This window comes from Leucopleurus acutus (assembly GCF_964270905.1).
Source record: "Leucopleurus acutus genome assembly, chromosome: 4".
Taxonomy (NCBI): Eukaryota; Metazoa; Chordata; class Mammalia; order Artiodactyla; family Delphinidae; genus Leucopleurus; species Leucopleurus acutus.
Window position 1 is genome coordinate 30,372,455 of NC_139146.1, and position 12,807 is coordinate 30,385,261.

General features: G+C 36.0%; 1 protein-coding gene across 4 annotated transcripts in view; it reads right to left on the reverse strand.

Moving 5' to 3' along the window:
- Nucleotides 1-12,807, reverse strand: part of SEC24B (SEC24 homolog B, COPII coat complex component) — a 93,967-nt gene that overhangs the window by 39,889 nt on the left and 41,271 nt on the right. The window lies entirely within an intron of this gene.

Consider the following 12,807-nt stretch of genomic DNA (forward strand, 5'->3'; position numbering starts at 1 on the left):
GATCTGGAGGCAAACGACTGTAGTTACATTAGACTCTGTCATTTAATTGTCATAAATAACTTTGGGTAAGTGACAATCATCATAATACTCTCTCTCCCAAAATGAGAACAATTTTTTAAATGCCCTTTGTGTGCTTTTTAATGTTCTTGTGATGCTTAGATGAGACTGGTTATGAAGCAACTTACAAAACATGAAGGCTATAAAATAAATAATAGGTGAAAGACACTAATACATACCAAGTGCTTTCTTTGTGGTAAATAGAATATTGCTGCATATATAGGTTATTACTCTTAATTAAGAATGGGAAGTAATGGCTCTTCCTTTTCCTTGTATTTGTGAATTTATAACTAAAGAAGAATGCTGATATACAAGGTCAAAAGTCTTGAAGTAATAGCGTTAAAAAACAATACACCAAAACCCAAATATTCACCAAGAGATGAACGGATGAACAAAATGTGGTATATTTATACAATGGGATATTATTCAGCTATAAAAAGGAATTAAGTACTGATACAGGCTACAATATGAATGACCCTTGAAAACATGCTAAGCAAAAGAAGCCAGACACAAAAGGTCACACACTGAATGATTTGATTTATATGAAATATCCAGAATAGGTAAATCTCTGGAGATAGAAAATAGATCGGTGGTTGCCAGGGGCTGAGAGGAGGGGGAAATGAGAAGTTACTGCTTAATGGGTATAGAGTTCTTTTTTAGGATGATGAAAATGTTTAGTTTTATCAAGTTCACTACATTTACAAAGTTAGAACTAGATAGAAGTGGTGACTGCATGACAACCCAAATGACAGAATCAGATAGAGGTGGTGGTTGCACAACGTTGTGAATATACTAAATGCCACTGTATGCTTTAAAATGTTTAATTTTATGTTATGTACAAAACCAAACCAATATGCCAAGACATTTCAATGGGGAAAGAATATTCCCTTCAACAAACTGTGCTGGAACAGCTAGATATCCACATGCAGCAGAATGAAGTTAGACCCCTTCCTTACACCTTATGCTAAAATTAACTCAAAATGGATCATAGACCTAAATGTAAGTGCTAAAACTCTTAAAATACGGGAGTAAATCTTCATGACCTTCGGTTAGGCAATGGATTTTTAGATATGACATCAAAGGCACAAGCAACAAAAGAAAGAAAATAGATATACTGGACTTCACCAAATTAAAAACTTTTGTGTTCCAAAGGTATCATTAAGAAAATAAAGAGATAACCCACAGAATGAGAGAATATATTTGCAAATCATGTATCTAGTTAATAAAGGTCTACTACGCAAAATATTTACAGAACTCTATGACTCAACAATAAAAAGACAAATAACCAAATTAAAATGAGTAAGGGATCTAAACAGACATTTCTACAAAAAAGATAAACCAATGGCCAATAAGCACATGAAAAGATGCTCAACATCACTAGCTATTCTGGAAATAAAAATCAAAACCACAGTGAGATACCATTTCACATCCACTAGCATGTCTGTAATTCAAAAGACAGATAACAGAAAGTTCTGGCAAGGATGTGGAGAAATGGAAGCCTCCACGAGATTGTAAAATGTTGTAGCCATGTTGAAAAACAGTCTGACAGCTTCTCAAAAGGCGGCAAACAGTTATCACATGACCTGGCAATTCCATTCAAGAGAAATGAAAACATACACCCCCACAAAGAGTTGTGCATGAACGCTCACAGAAGCATCATGCATAACAGCCCAAAAGTGGAAACAACATTTTTTTCGTAAGTTGTCCAACAACTTACGAACAGGTAAATAAAATGTGATATATATCCACACAATAAGATATTATTTAGCAATAGAAAGGAACACAGGACTGATACATGCCATAACACGGATAAAACTTGAAAACATTATGCTGAGAAAGAAGCCAGTCACAAAAACCAAATAGTATACGATCTATTTATATGAAAGGTTCAAAACAGACAAATCTATAAAAACAAAAAGTAGATTAGTAGATTAGTGTGTGTATGTGCGCATGTGTGCATGTAGGGGGACAAGAATAGGAAGTGACTGCTAAAACATGGAGTTTCTACTTTGAGGTGAAGAAAATGTTCTAGAATTACACAGTGATGGTTGCAGAACTCTGTTTAAATTTAAATGAGTGAATTTCATGGTATGTGAATTATATCTCAATAAAGTTATTATAAAAATACTATGGAGAACAAACGTATGGACACCAAGGGAGAAAGTGGCAGGGGTGGTGGTGGTGGTGGTGGTGGGATGAACCGGGAGATTGGGATTGACATGTATACACTGACGTGTATAAAACTGATGACTAATAAGAACGTGCTGTATAAAAACATAAATAAAATAAAATTCAAATATTAAAAAAAAATACCATAGAAGCAAAAATACACAAATGAGACCTAATCTAACTTAAACGCTTTTGCACAGCAAAGGAAAACACCAACAAAATGAAAAGACAATCTACGGAATGGGAGAAAAAAATTGGCAAAGGAAAACACCAACAAAATGAAAAGACAATCTACGGAAATGAGAAAAAAATTGGCAAATGAAAAAAAAAATTGGCAAACCAACACTAGGTTAAATATCCAAAATACAAAAACAGCTCATATAACTCAGTATCAAAAAAACCAAACAACCCAATCAAAAAAATGGGCAGAAGACCTAAATAGACATTTCACCAAAGAAGACATACAGATTATCAACAGGCACATGAAAAGATGCTCAACATTATTAATTATTAGAGAAATGCAAATCAAAACCACAATGAGGTATCACCTCACACTGGTCAGAATGGCCATCAATAAAAAGTCTACAAATAAGAAATGCTGGGGAGGGTGTAGAGAAGAGAGAACCCTTATGCACTGTTGGTGGGAATGTAAATTGGTGCAACCACTATGGCGAACAGTATGGGGGTTCCTTAAAAAAGTAAAAATAGAGCTACCATATGATCCAGCAATCCCACCCTTGGGGGTATATATCCAGAAAAAATAAAAACTCTAATTTGAAAAGATATATGCACATCAATGTTCACAGCAGCACTATTTACAATAGCCAAGACATGGAAGCAACCCAAGTGCCCATCAACTGACAATTAGCTTAAGGACACGGGGAGAGAGAGAGAGAGAGAGTGTGTGTATTTATATATATACACACACAATAGAATATTACTCAGCCACAAAAAAAGAATGAAATATCGCCATTTACAGCAACATGGATGGACCTAGAGAAAATTATACTTAGTGAAGTCAGACAGAGAAAGACAAATACGATAAGATATCACTTATATGTGGAATCTAAAAAATAATACAAATGAATCTATATATAAAACAAAACAAAGCTTTTGCACAGCAAAGGAAACCATAAACAAGACGAAAAGACAACCCTCAGAATGGGAGAAAATATTTGCAAACAAATCAATGGACAAAGGGTTAATCTCCAAAATATATAAATAGCTCATGCAGCTCAGTATTAAAAAAACAAAAACAACCCAATCCAAAATGGGCAGAAGACCTAAATAGACATTTCTCCAAAGAAGACATACAGATGGCCAAGAAGCACATGAAAAGCTGCTCAACATCACTAATTATTAGAGAAATGCAAATCAAAACTACAATGAGGTATCACCTCACACCAGTCAGAATGGGCATCAGCAGAAAATCTACAAACAAATGCTGGAGAGGGTGTGGAGAAAAGGGAACCCTCTTGCACTGTTGGTGGGAATGCAAACTGATACAGTCAATGTAAATTGATACAGTCACTATGGAGAACAGTATGGAGGTTCCCTACAAAACTAAAAATAGAATTACCATATGATCCAGCAATCCCACTACTGGGCATATACCCAGAGAAAACCGTAATTCAAAAAGACACATGCACCCCAATGTTCCCAATGTTCACTGCAGCACTATTTACAATAACCAGGTCATGGAAGCAACCCAAATGCCCATCGACAGACGAATGGATAAAGAAGATGTGGTACATATATACCATGGAATATTACTCAGCCATAAAAAGGAACGAAATTGGGTCATTTGTTGAGACGTGGATGGATCTAGAGACTGTCAAACAGAGTGAAGTAAGTCAGAAAGAGAAAAACAAATATTGTATATTAACGCATATATGTGGAACCTAGAAAAATGGTACAGATGAACCGGTTTGCAGGGCAGAAATTGAGACACAGATGTAGAGAACAAACGTATGGACACCAAGGGGGGAAGCGGCGGGGGTCTGGGGGTGGTGTGATGAATTGGGTGACTGGGATTGACATGTATACACTGATGTGTATGAAATTGATGAGTAATAAGGACCTGCTGTATAAAAAAATATATAAAATTAAATTTAAAAATTAAAAAAAAAAAACAAAACAAAACAGACTCACAGACATAGAAAACAAACTTATGGTTACTAAAGGGGAGAAGGGAGTAGGACAAATTAGGAGTATAGGATTAACAGGTACATAATACATAATACTATTTAATTATGCTGCTTAGCTGCTTCTTTCCATGTCAAATCAAATATTAATGCTTAAAAATATTGCCCATTTAGATAATAATGCTATAGTAACAAACTTTAAAGTATTAATTTGATAGAAATATTCTATTTTATTTATTGGATAATTTGAAACCTGCTAGTTTAAAATTCACTTTCAGGGCTTCCCTGATGGCACAGGTTAAGAATCTGCCTGCCAATGCAGAGGACACGGGTTTGAGCCCTGGTCCAGGAAGATCCCACATGCCACGGATCAACTAAGCCCATGTGCCACAAGTACTGAGCCTGTGCTCTAGAGCCCGCGAGCCACAACTACTAAGCCCGGTGCCACAACTACTGAAGCCCACGCACCTAGAGCCCGTGCTCTGCAACAAGAGAAGCCACCCAATAAGAAGCCCGCGCACTGCAACAAAGAGTAGCTCCCGCTCACCGCAACTAGAGAAAAGTCTGCACACAGCAACGAAGACCCAATGCGGCCAAAAGTAAAAATAAATAAATAAACTAAAAAAATAAAAAATAAAAGAATAAAATAAAATTCACTTTCAGGGACTTCCCTGGTAGTCCAGTGGTTAAGAATCCACCTTCCAGTGCAGGGGACACGGGTTCAATCCCTGGTCGGGGAACTAAGATTCCCACATGCTGTGGGGAAACCAAGCCCATGAGCTCTAGAGCCCGCGCACCACAACTGGAGAGCCTGCACGCCTCGACTAGAGAGGAGCCTGAGCACAGCAACGAAGAGCCTGTGTGCCACAACGAAGAGCCTGCGTGCTGCAACAAAAGATCCCACCGGCTGCAACTAAGACCCAATGCAGTTGAATAAATAAATTTAAAAAGTTTTTAAAATTCACTTTCAGAAGAAAAGAACAAATGCAAATCTCTATTTTGAACTTGTTAAAATATCAAAGCAACAATAAAAGTTATAAATCCAGATGAAACACTAAACAGACTCAAACTTTGCTAAAACTTATTGTTCAGATTAATTCTAATTAGGTTATACCATTACTGCCAATACAAATCAAAATGATATTTTTTAAAAAGGTACATTATAAAACATGTCAATATTCTAAACATGCTTAAAAACACCTTCACTAGTTCCCCTACCATTTTATAGAATAAGGTCTAAATGCTTTTATACTGCCATAAAAAAAACTTCAAAATTTGTCTTCCACTTTCCTTGTCACCTCCATCTCCCACCTGTTCTTGTACCACCTTCCCTCTTTTACCTTATGACACAGTCACACCCAACTTCTCACTCTTCATCCCAATACACTATTTTTTGTGTTATGTACCATACATATTGGTCTGTTAGTCTAGATTTTCTTTTTCCACATGGCAAATTCCTACTCATCCTTCAAATTTCAAACCCTTCCTAAAATCTTTCTGACATGCTAATGGAAATCATTTCTTCTCCTATATAGGGACATTTTCTTAACCCCGAATTACTGTACTTTTCAAGCTGTACTATAATCACATATGATATCGGCTTCCCTGTCATATTATTAGTATATAGAGGCAGCTATGCTACTGTATTGATATTTGGAACCAAGATACCAAGCAAAATACTGCTTTCTAAATACGAGCTAGTTTTAGTCGAATGAGAAGCTTTGGTACTTGTCACCACTCTTAAAACCTCCGATAGGTCCAGTCTGCCTTAGTCACTTCACGCTACAATTAGTGATAACAAATATTCTGAGGTCAAACGGAGGGTGAATATGAATGTAATACCTGGGAAACATTTTCCCTCATTCTTTTACTGGCTCTATGTCACAGGTTGAGAGAAGAAAAGGGGAAGTCAGAAAAGAGGGGGAGCTGAATCTGAGGAAGTAAGGAGTAAGGTCAAATGAATAGCTCAGAATCTGTGAAGTTGGGGGGAAAAAAAACAGGATGCATTGAAGCCTTCTAAAAAAAACTTAAGCCATTCTCTCTCCATGGGTCAACAAAGTCTAATATAGTTACTTACTAGTATTGTTCAACTTGAAATTAACCAGGTAATTTGAGATTTCACTTCCTCATAACTTGTATAGAACATGGAAAACTGTAAGTCAAATTCCCTCTCTACCACTTACCAGTTGAGAGAAAATGGACCAGAATCCTAACACTTCTGAGCCATTCCTTATTTATAAAAACAGATGTTATAACACCTACTCCACAGGCCTAATGTTAAGATTAAACAGCTATAACAGATATAAATTAAACAGATACTAGCCAGAGACTCAGGAAATGTTCTTTTTTTTCTCTTCCCTCTTCCTATGCTAAAACAGTGCTACAAAAGAGGGGAAAAGAAAGACCAAGACAAGAACCTCCTGATGGATAAGGCTAATCCAGACTTCAACCAAACTTTCCTTAACATTTATCACTGAGAACCAAGTTACTTTTGATTTGTAAAAATGGTTCTCTTCTTTCGGTAATACTCTGCTAATACTCTCCCCCCACTCTCCAATTTTCCTTCTACCTTAGTCTAAGAACTCTTATTTCTCACTGGCTTATTCCAAAAGCTTCAAGCTCGAATCAATTTCTTCTGTAAATGCAAAATCAATTTGCATTTCCAAAATGCAAGTTTGGTTATGTTATTTTCCCATGTAAACTCCTTCAGTGACCTCTCACTACCTTCAAGATAAAATCCAAACTCCTTACTAGGAAACGCAAGGTTCTTAAAGATCTTACCCAGCCATCCTACTCACCCTCACTCAATTCTTCTTGCCATTGCTCTCTGCAAACCATAGGTCCCAAACTCACTAAAGTTCCCCAAACATGCTACCTTCTCTCAAGCATCTTGCTTTGTTTCAAAAAGTGTCTCTGCCTCTCCCCAGATCCCTCACTTGCCCAATTCCAAGTTCTTTCAGATTCAGTTTAGGTTCCCCTGCCCCCGCTCCAGGAGAATCCTCCCTGTCATCCCACCCTACATCTGGTTCCAAATTCTCCTATGTATTCCTATAAAACACTATGATTAACACAGGACTCACTATCATTTTGTTCTATATTCCAAATCAGACTGTGAGCTTCTTGGGTTTTTAATCAAGCTCACAAATAGGGCATTATTAATCTGTTTATAAATTGGTTGTTCAGTACTCAGAATAAACTTTTTCAAAGAAATAATGAAATAACTGGTATTTATTATCCCAAGTTGTTTCATAAGCACTCTTAAAAAACCCATAATCCATATTATTGATTAAACACTACACATTTATGACAGGCTGGAAAAAATAAAGCATTTGCAAATGTTTAGTATTTCAGTTAATTAGTTTTAGGGCTAGCCTAGACATCCAATCACCGTTCAATCACTATTTCTATTTGAAAGTGCCTTCTGAATTCTAACTCTGGACACTGGTACCAAAGCTCCTTCTGCTATAGCCCTAATACTCTGCCCTCTTCCACTGTACAGAGAGTTGGAGTTTCCAGCTATAGCAATTATATATACATGATGTTTGCAAGCTAGAACAGGTATCATCTGCAAACATGTGAGCACATTTTGTTTGCAATGTATATGAATACTGAAAACCCTGAAACTAATACTGTTCTTAATGGCATGGATATCTTTTTATATCCTTCACAGACCTAGGACATGTATTCAATTTCTAAAATTTAAAAAGTATACTAAATATGTATTGAATTTAGTTGAAAGATATTTATTTGTTAAAATAATCACATAGTATATCAGTTAAAGAGAAAGATAGATTTGAACCCTTTTAGGGATTTTCTTTGGCGGGGGGTAGGGGAGTGGTGGAAGAAAAGGGAAGATGCTGATCAAAGAGTACAATCTTCCAGCTATACATGTTCTAGGGATCTGGGGATCTAATGTATAGCATAATGATTATAGTTAACAATACCATATTATATACTTGAATTAAGAAAAAAAAGAAGAATTTTCTGTGGAAGTTAGAGATAAGGCCAATACTGTGTGTTATCTACAGGAGTTGACTTAATTTGTTCTGTATCAAAATACAACATTACCTTTTAAAATATCCAAGCAAACCATAAACATATCATTATCTTTGACATAGTACCTGGCACTGAATAATTACTATTAGCCTGTGTGAAAGTCCAATAAAAATTGACTAGCACCTTAAAATTCATTATGAAAAAATCAGAAGTTTTTTCCTAACGTCATTTACAAAATATAGCATCAAGCTGTCACATTACTAGAGCCATGGGAGAGAGCTTCCTGTTGTCCTCTGGCCTCTTCCTAACCTGAAAACTCCCGAGAGGAAAGGCACTGGGAGTATGGACAGCAGGTGACAGAACATTAGCTGACAGTGTCTCCCAGGGACTAGGGCTGATACTGATCTCTGATTTTTTACTCTCCCCTTTCACTTTATTTCACTGCTTACTCCCTTTCACTCCCATTTTCAAGTTAGTATTCCTTACTAGTATAGGTATGACAGTACTTGTCTTCAGTACTGAATCTAAAACTAATAAAAGGTCCACTCTAGTACTAACAACTGAAGGAGTGAATACCTGTAACTGAATAAACTTAGTGAGGAATTTAAGATATAACCATTATGGGAACCTGATAGCTTGCTATCTGCTCAAGTTTTCTTTAAGTTTATTCTCCAACAATTCTGAACTTTTAGAAGCTGCCAACAAAACATAAGACTGTCTCTAGTACAAAATCCTATTTTAGTTTCCAAGTGTGCATTTAATGAGGAAACCTTAAAAAGGAAGCCTATTTGTAGCATGTAATTTTAAAAAATATAATTAGATGGTTTAATGTAAAATCAGAACTGAAATCAAAATTTTCTTTTAAAACTGAAAGTTTTAAATAAATATCCGTGTACTTGACTCCTAGATAGACCCGCTGTCAAGGAAACCCTAAGCTTTAATAAATGAAAAGCTAAAATAAGAGGATAGTTACTTTAAATATAACTATAAAGAAGATTATCACTGATTTCCAAACCTGCTTGCTAGTTGATATTTCATTACTGCTTAATAAATTTTTCCAAAATTGAATAATCCACATAAACTAAATACATAAAAATCTCATGATTATAGGGAATGAATACCACTGAAATGCTTAAAAAATAGAGCACTCCAAAATCTCTGCTTGACAGATACACTTATATGTAATTTCCGTACCAATTTGAGGCATTCTTTTACCTTTTTACATATGAAAAAAATACTGTAACTGAGCAGGATTTAAAAAATAAAATAAAATTCATTTTAAAGCTAGATTTTCTTTCCATTTTTTCTTTCCCCTCACTTAGAATGTCCCTTTAATTTGCAATCAACAAAAATAGGACTTTTTTTTTTTACAAACCATGAAGAGACAACACCAGGATCCTAGTAAAAATGTCCATAGTCCAGTCATTATTTTGTTGCATAATAAAAAAGGCAAAGGAGGAAGATAACACGTAAGAAATGCCATGGTGACCACTGCCATGTGCCCTTTAGTTCTCACCTATTCCAGGGCTTTGTGTTCTCACTAGGAGATAAAGACTATCCTCTTCACACCTCTCTGCAGACAGACCTCGGTTTGAATCTCCGCTCTGCTACTTAGGAGTTGTGTGACCAGAGACAAATGTTACTGTACATGTTCAGATCATAGTCAACTCATCTGAAAAATGGAGCCAATTATCTCTGCCTTGCAGGATTGTTGAGAACAAATTGAGATAAAAACATGTTCTCAATGTTAGTAATGACACCTAATTTTTTTTTTTTTTTTTTACGGTACACGGGCCTCTTACTGTTGTGGCCTCTCCCATTGCGGAGCACAGGCTCCGGACGCGCAGGCTCAGCGGCCATGGCTCACAGACCCAGCCGCTCCGCGGCATATGGAATCTTCCCGGACCGAGGCACGAACCCGTGTCCCTTGCATTGGCAGGCGGACTCTCAACCACCGCGCCACCAGGGAAGCCCACACCTAATTTTTTTTTTGAGAGATTTTACCATTTGCCAGACACTGTTCTAAGCTCTTTACGAAGAATACCTTCAATCCTCAAAACGACCATATGTAATTGTTACTGTTATTATTCCTCATTTACATATGAGTAAATTGAGACTCAATGAGTTTAAGAAACTTGTCTAAGGTCACAAAGCTAATAAGTGACAAAGTCCGGATTTGAATTTAGAAGAAAAGACACAAAACCCCACAGCTTTTAGGTCTTTAGTGCTGCATCTGGCACACAGTAAGTATTCAAAAATGTTAGGTATTATTAAAATCTAAATGCTGTGAGTTAAGAATTTAGGGATTTTTAATCTGTAATATATTCAAGAAACAAGTAGTTAAATGAGATAAGGTGATAGGAGAAAAGCCATTAATGCTAAATCTTTTTGATTTTCCAATTTTTTTTTCTGTATAAGGAAAAGGGGTTTTTAACCACTGCACCTAATTGTAAGCAGAACAAAAACGGGAGTAATTTAGGCTGACAAATAACATTACGCAAAAAAACACATTTTTGAAATGTGTAAAATAAGGATCATGAGATTAAAAAGTGAGACATATGTAGGATCTGAATAATATATACATTAAATAATAATAATAATTCAGGACCTGGGAGCAATGGCCCATCATTAGCAATGACCACACACTACAATCACATCTTGGTTTCTAAAACACCCTTCTCTACTATACGCACCAGGACTAAAGGAAATGGTTTGTCCCAGGCTTGCAGCAGCCCAAATACAAGATGAGCTAGGAACATCTTATCGAGGACTTAAGGTACTTAAAATAAGTGCCTAAAGATTCATGGGAACATTTAAAAAAGACAGTTTGAAGGAGCTGCTACTGGCCAGGACAAGTTGCTATCAAAATAACTAATGACAGTAATGGATTATTACCCACTGAATAAAATAAGAATCCATGAGTCAATATGAACCCAAAGCAATCAACAAGGGAGAAGAGAAAGCTCTTCTTCACAATGAAACCTCAACTCATAAATATAGAAGGAATGTTGGAACTAGAAAATCACCAACGAATGTTAAAACTAGTGAGTGACGGTTTAAAATAAAGAACAGGAAATTTACACAGTATCATAGAATTTCCCCACAAATCACTTATTAATTTCAATGGAAAAAAGAAGTACCTTTACAGTTGAGAAACCTGGCAGACACCATCTTAATCAAGTGATCAAAGTTAACATCATCAATATGGGGATAAATCAACAACATGTGCCTCGGACACAATGTACTGAGAATACAACATTACTTCAGTGGTAATCCTGCCAAAAAATGCATGATTTGAATCTAATCACAAGTACACACCAGATAACCCCAAACTGAGGGACATTCTACAAAATAACTGGCCTCTATTATTCAAAAATGTCAAAGTCAAGAAAGAGAAAGAAAGGTTAAGGGACTGTTCTAGGTTGAAGGAATCTAAACAGAAATGACGACTAAATTCGGTGCATGAACCTGGGCCATGGAAACAGCTATAAAAGATCTTACTGAGACAACTGTTGAGATTTGACTATGGACTGTGTAACAGATATTATTGCAACAGTGCTCAATTTCTTGACAACTGTATTGTGTTTATGTTATGTAAGGCACTGTCCTTACAATCAGGAAATACATACTGGAGTATTTAGAGGTAAAGGTTCATGATATCTCCACCTTCAAATGACGTAGGAAAAAATGTTTATAGAGAGAAGCAACTGCGGCAAAAATGGTAAAGTGTATACGGTAGTTTCTTTCACTCTTCTATAAGATTGAAATTATATAAAATAAAAAATTACCCCAAATTCAGAAAGATAAATGGGTATGTAGATTTTTAAGGTAAGAAAAATTACTCTCCATCTGGAACCCTCTATTTTCAACCCCCACCTCAAATCATGCATAAGGATTTAAATATTTAAAAAATGCAAAGGAAGTGGAAACTTTTAGTTAAGCAGATTGTTTACAGAGCAAATCCTTCCACTCAATTATAAAGATAACAGAAAGAGAATCATGGTCATGTATAATAACCTGAAAGATCATCACTTATTGGTTCAGTCAAACGATTAGAATTAATGGACGAACTGAGTAGCTTAATACTCAACAGTTATACTTATCAAAGACAGAAAAAGATATTAAACAGCCTGCAACACATAATCGCATGCACAGTTTCTTCACCTAGCATGATGTGAACTACTACTTCATGAAGCAGGAAGATAACTAAAAATTGGAGGTCTTCTAAATATATGACAGAAAAGGCCACAAGGACTTCAGAGGAACAATGTCCTATTTCTCTTTCACTTTTATGAAGTCCACATGATTCATTTTGATTAGACTAAAGTAGCATGCAAAGCAGAAAATAAAACATTCCTAAAAGGAGTCCTAAAAGGGTGCTACAGCAGTCATCAGCCAAAAGCTTCAGTCAGGACTCATTCTTTTGCATGTGGCACGAGAG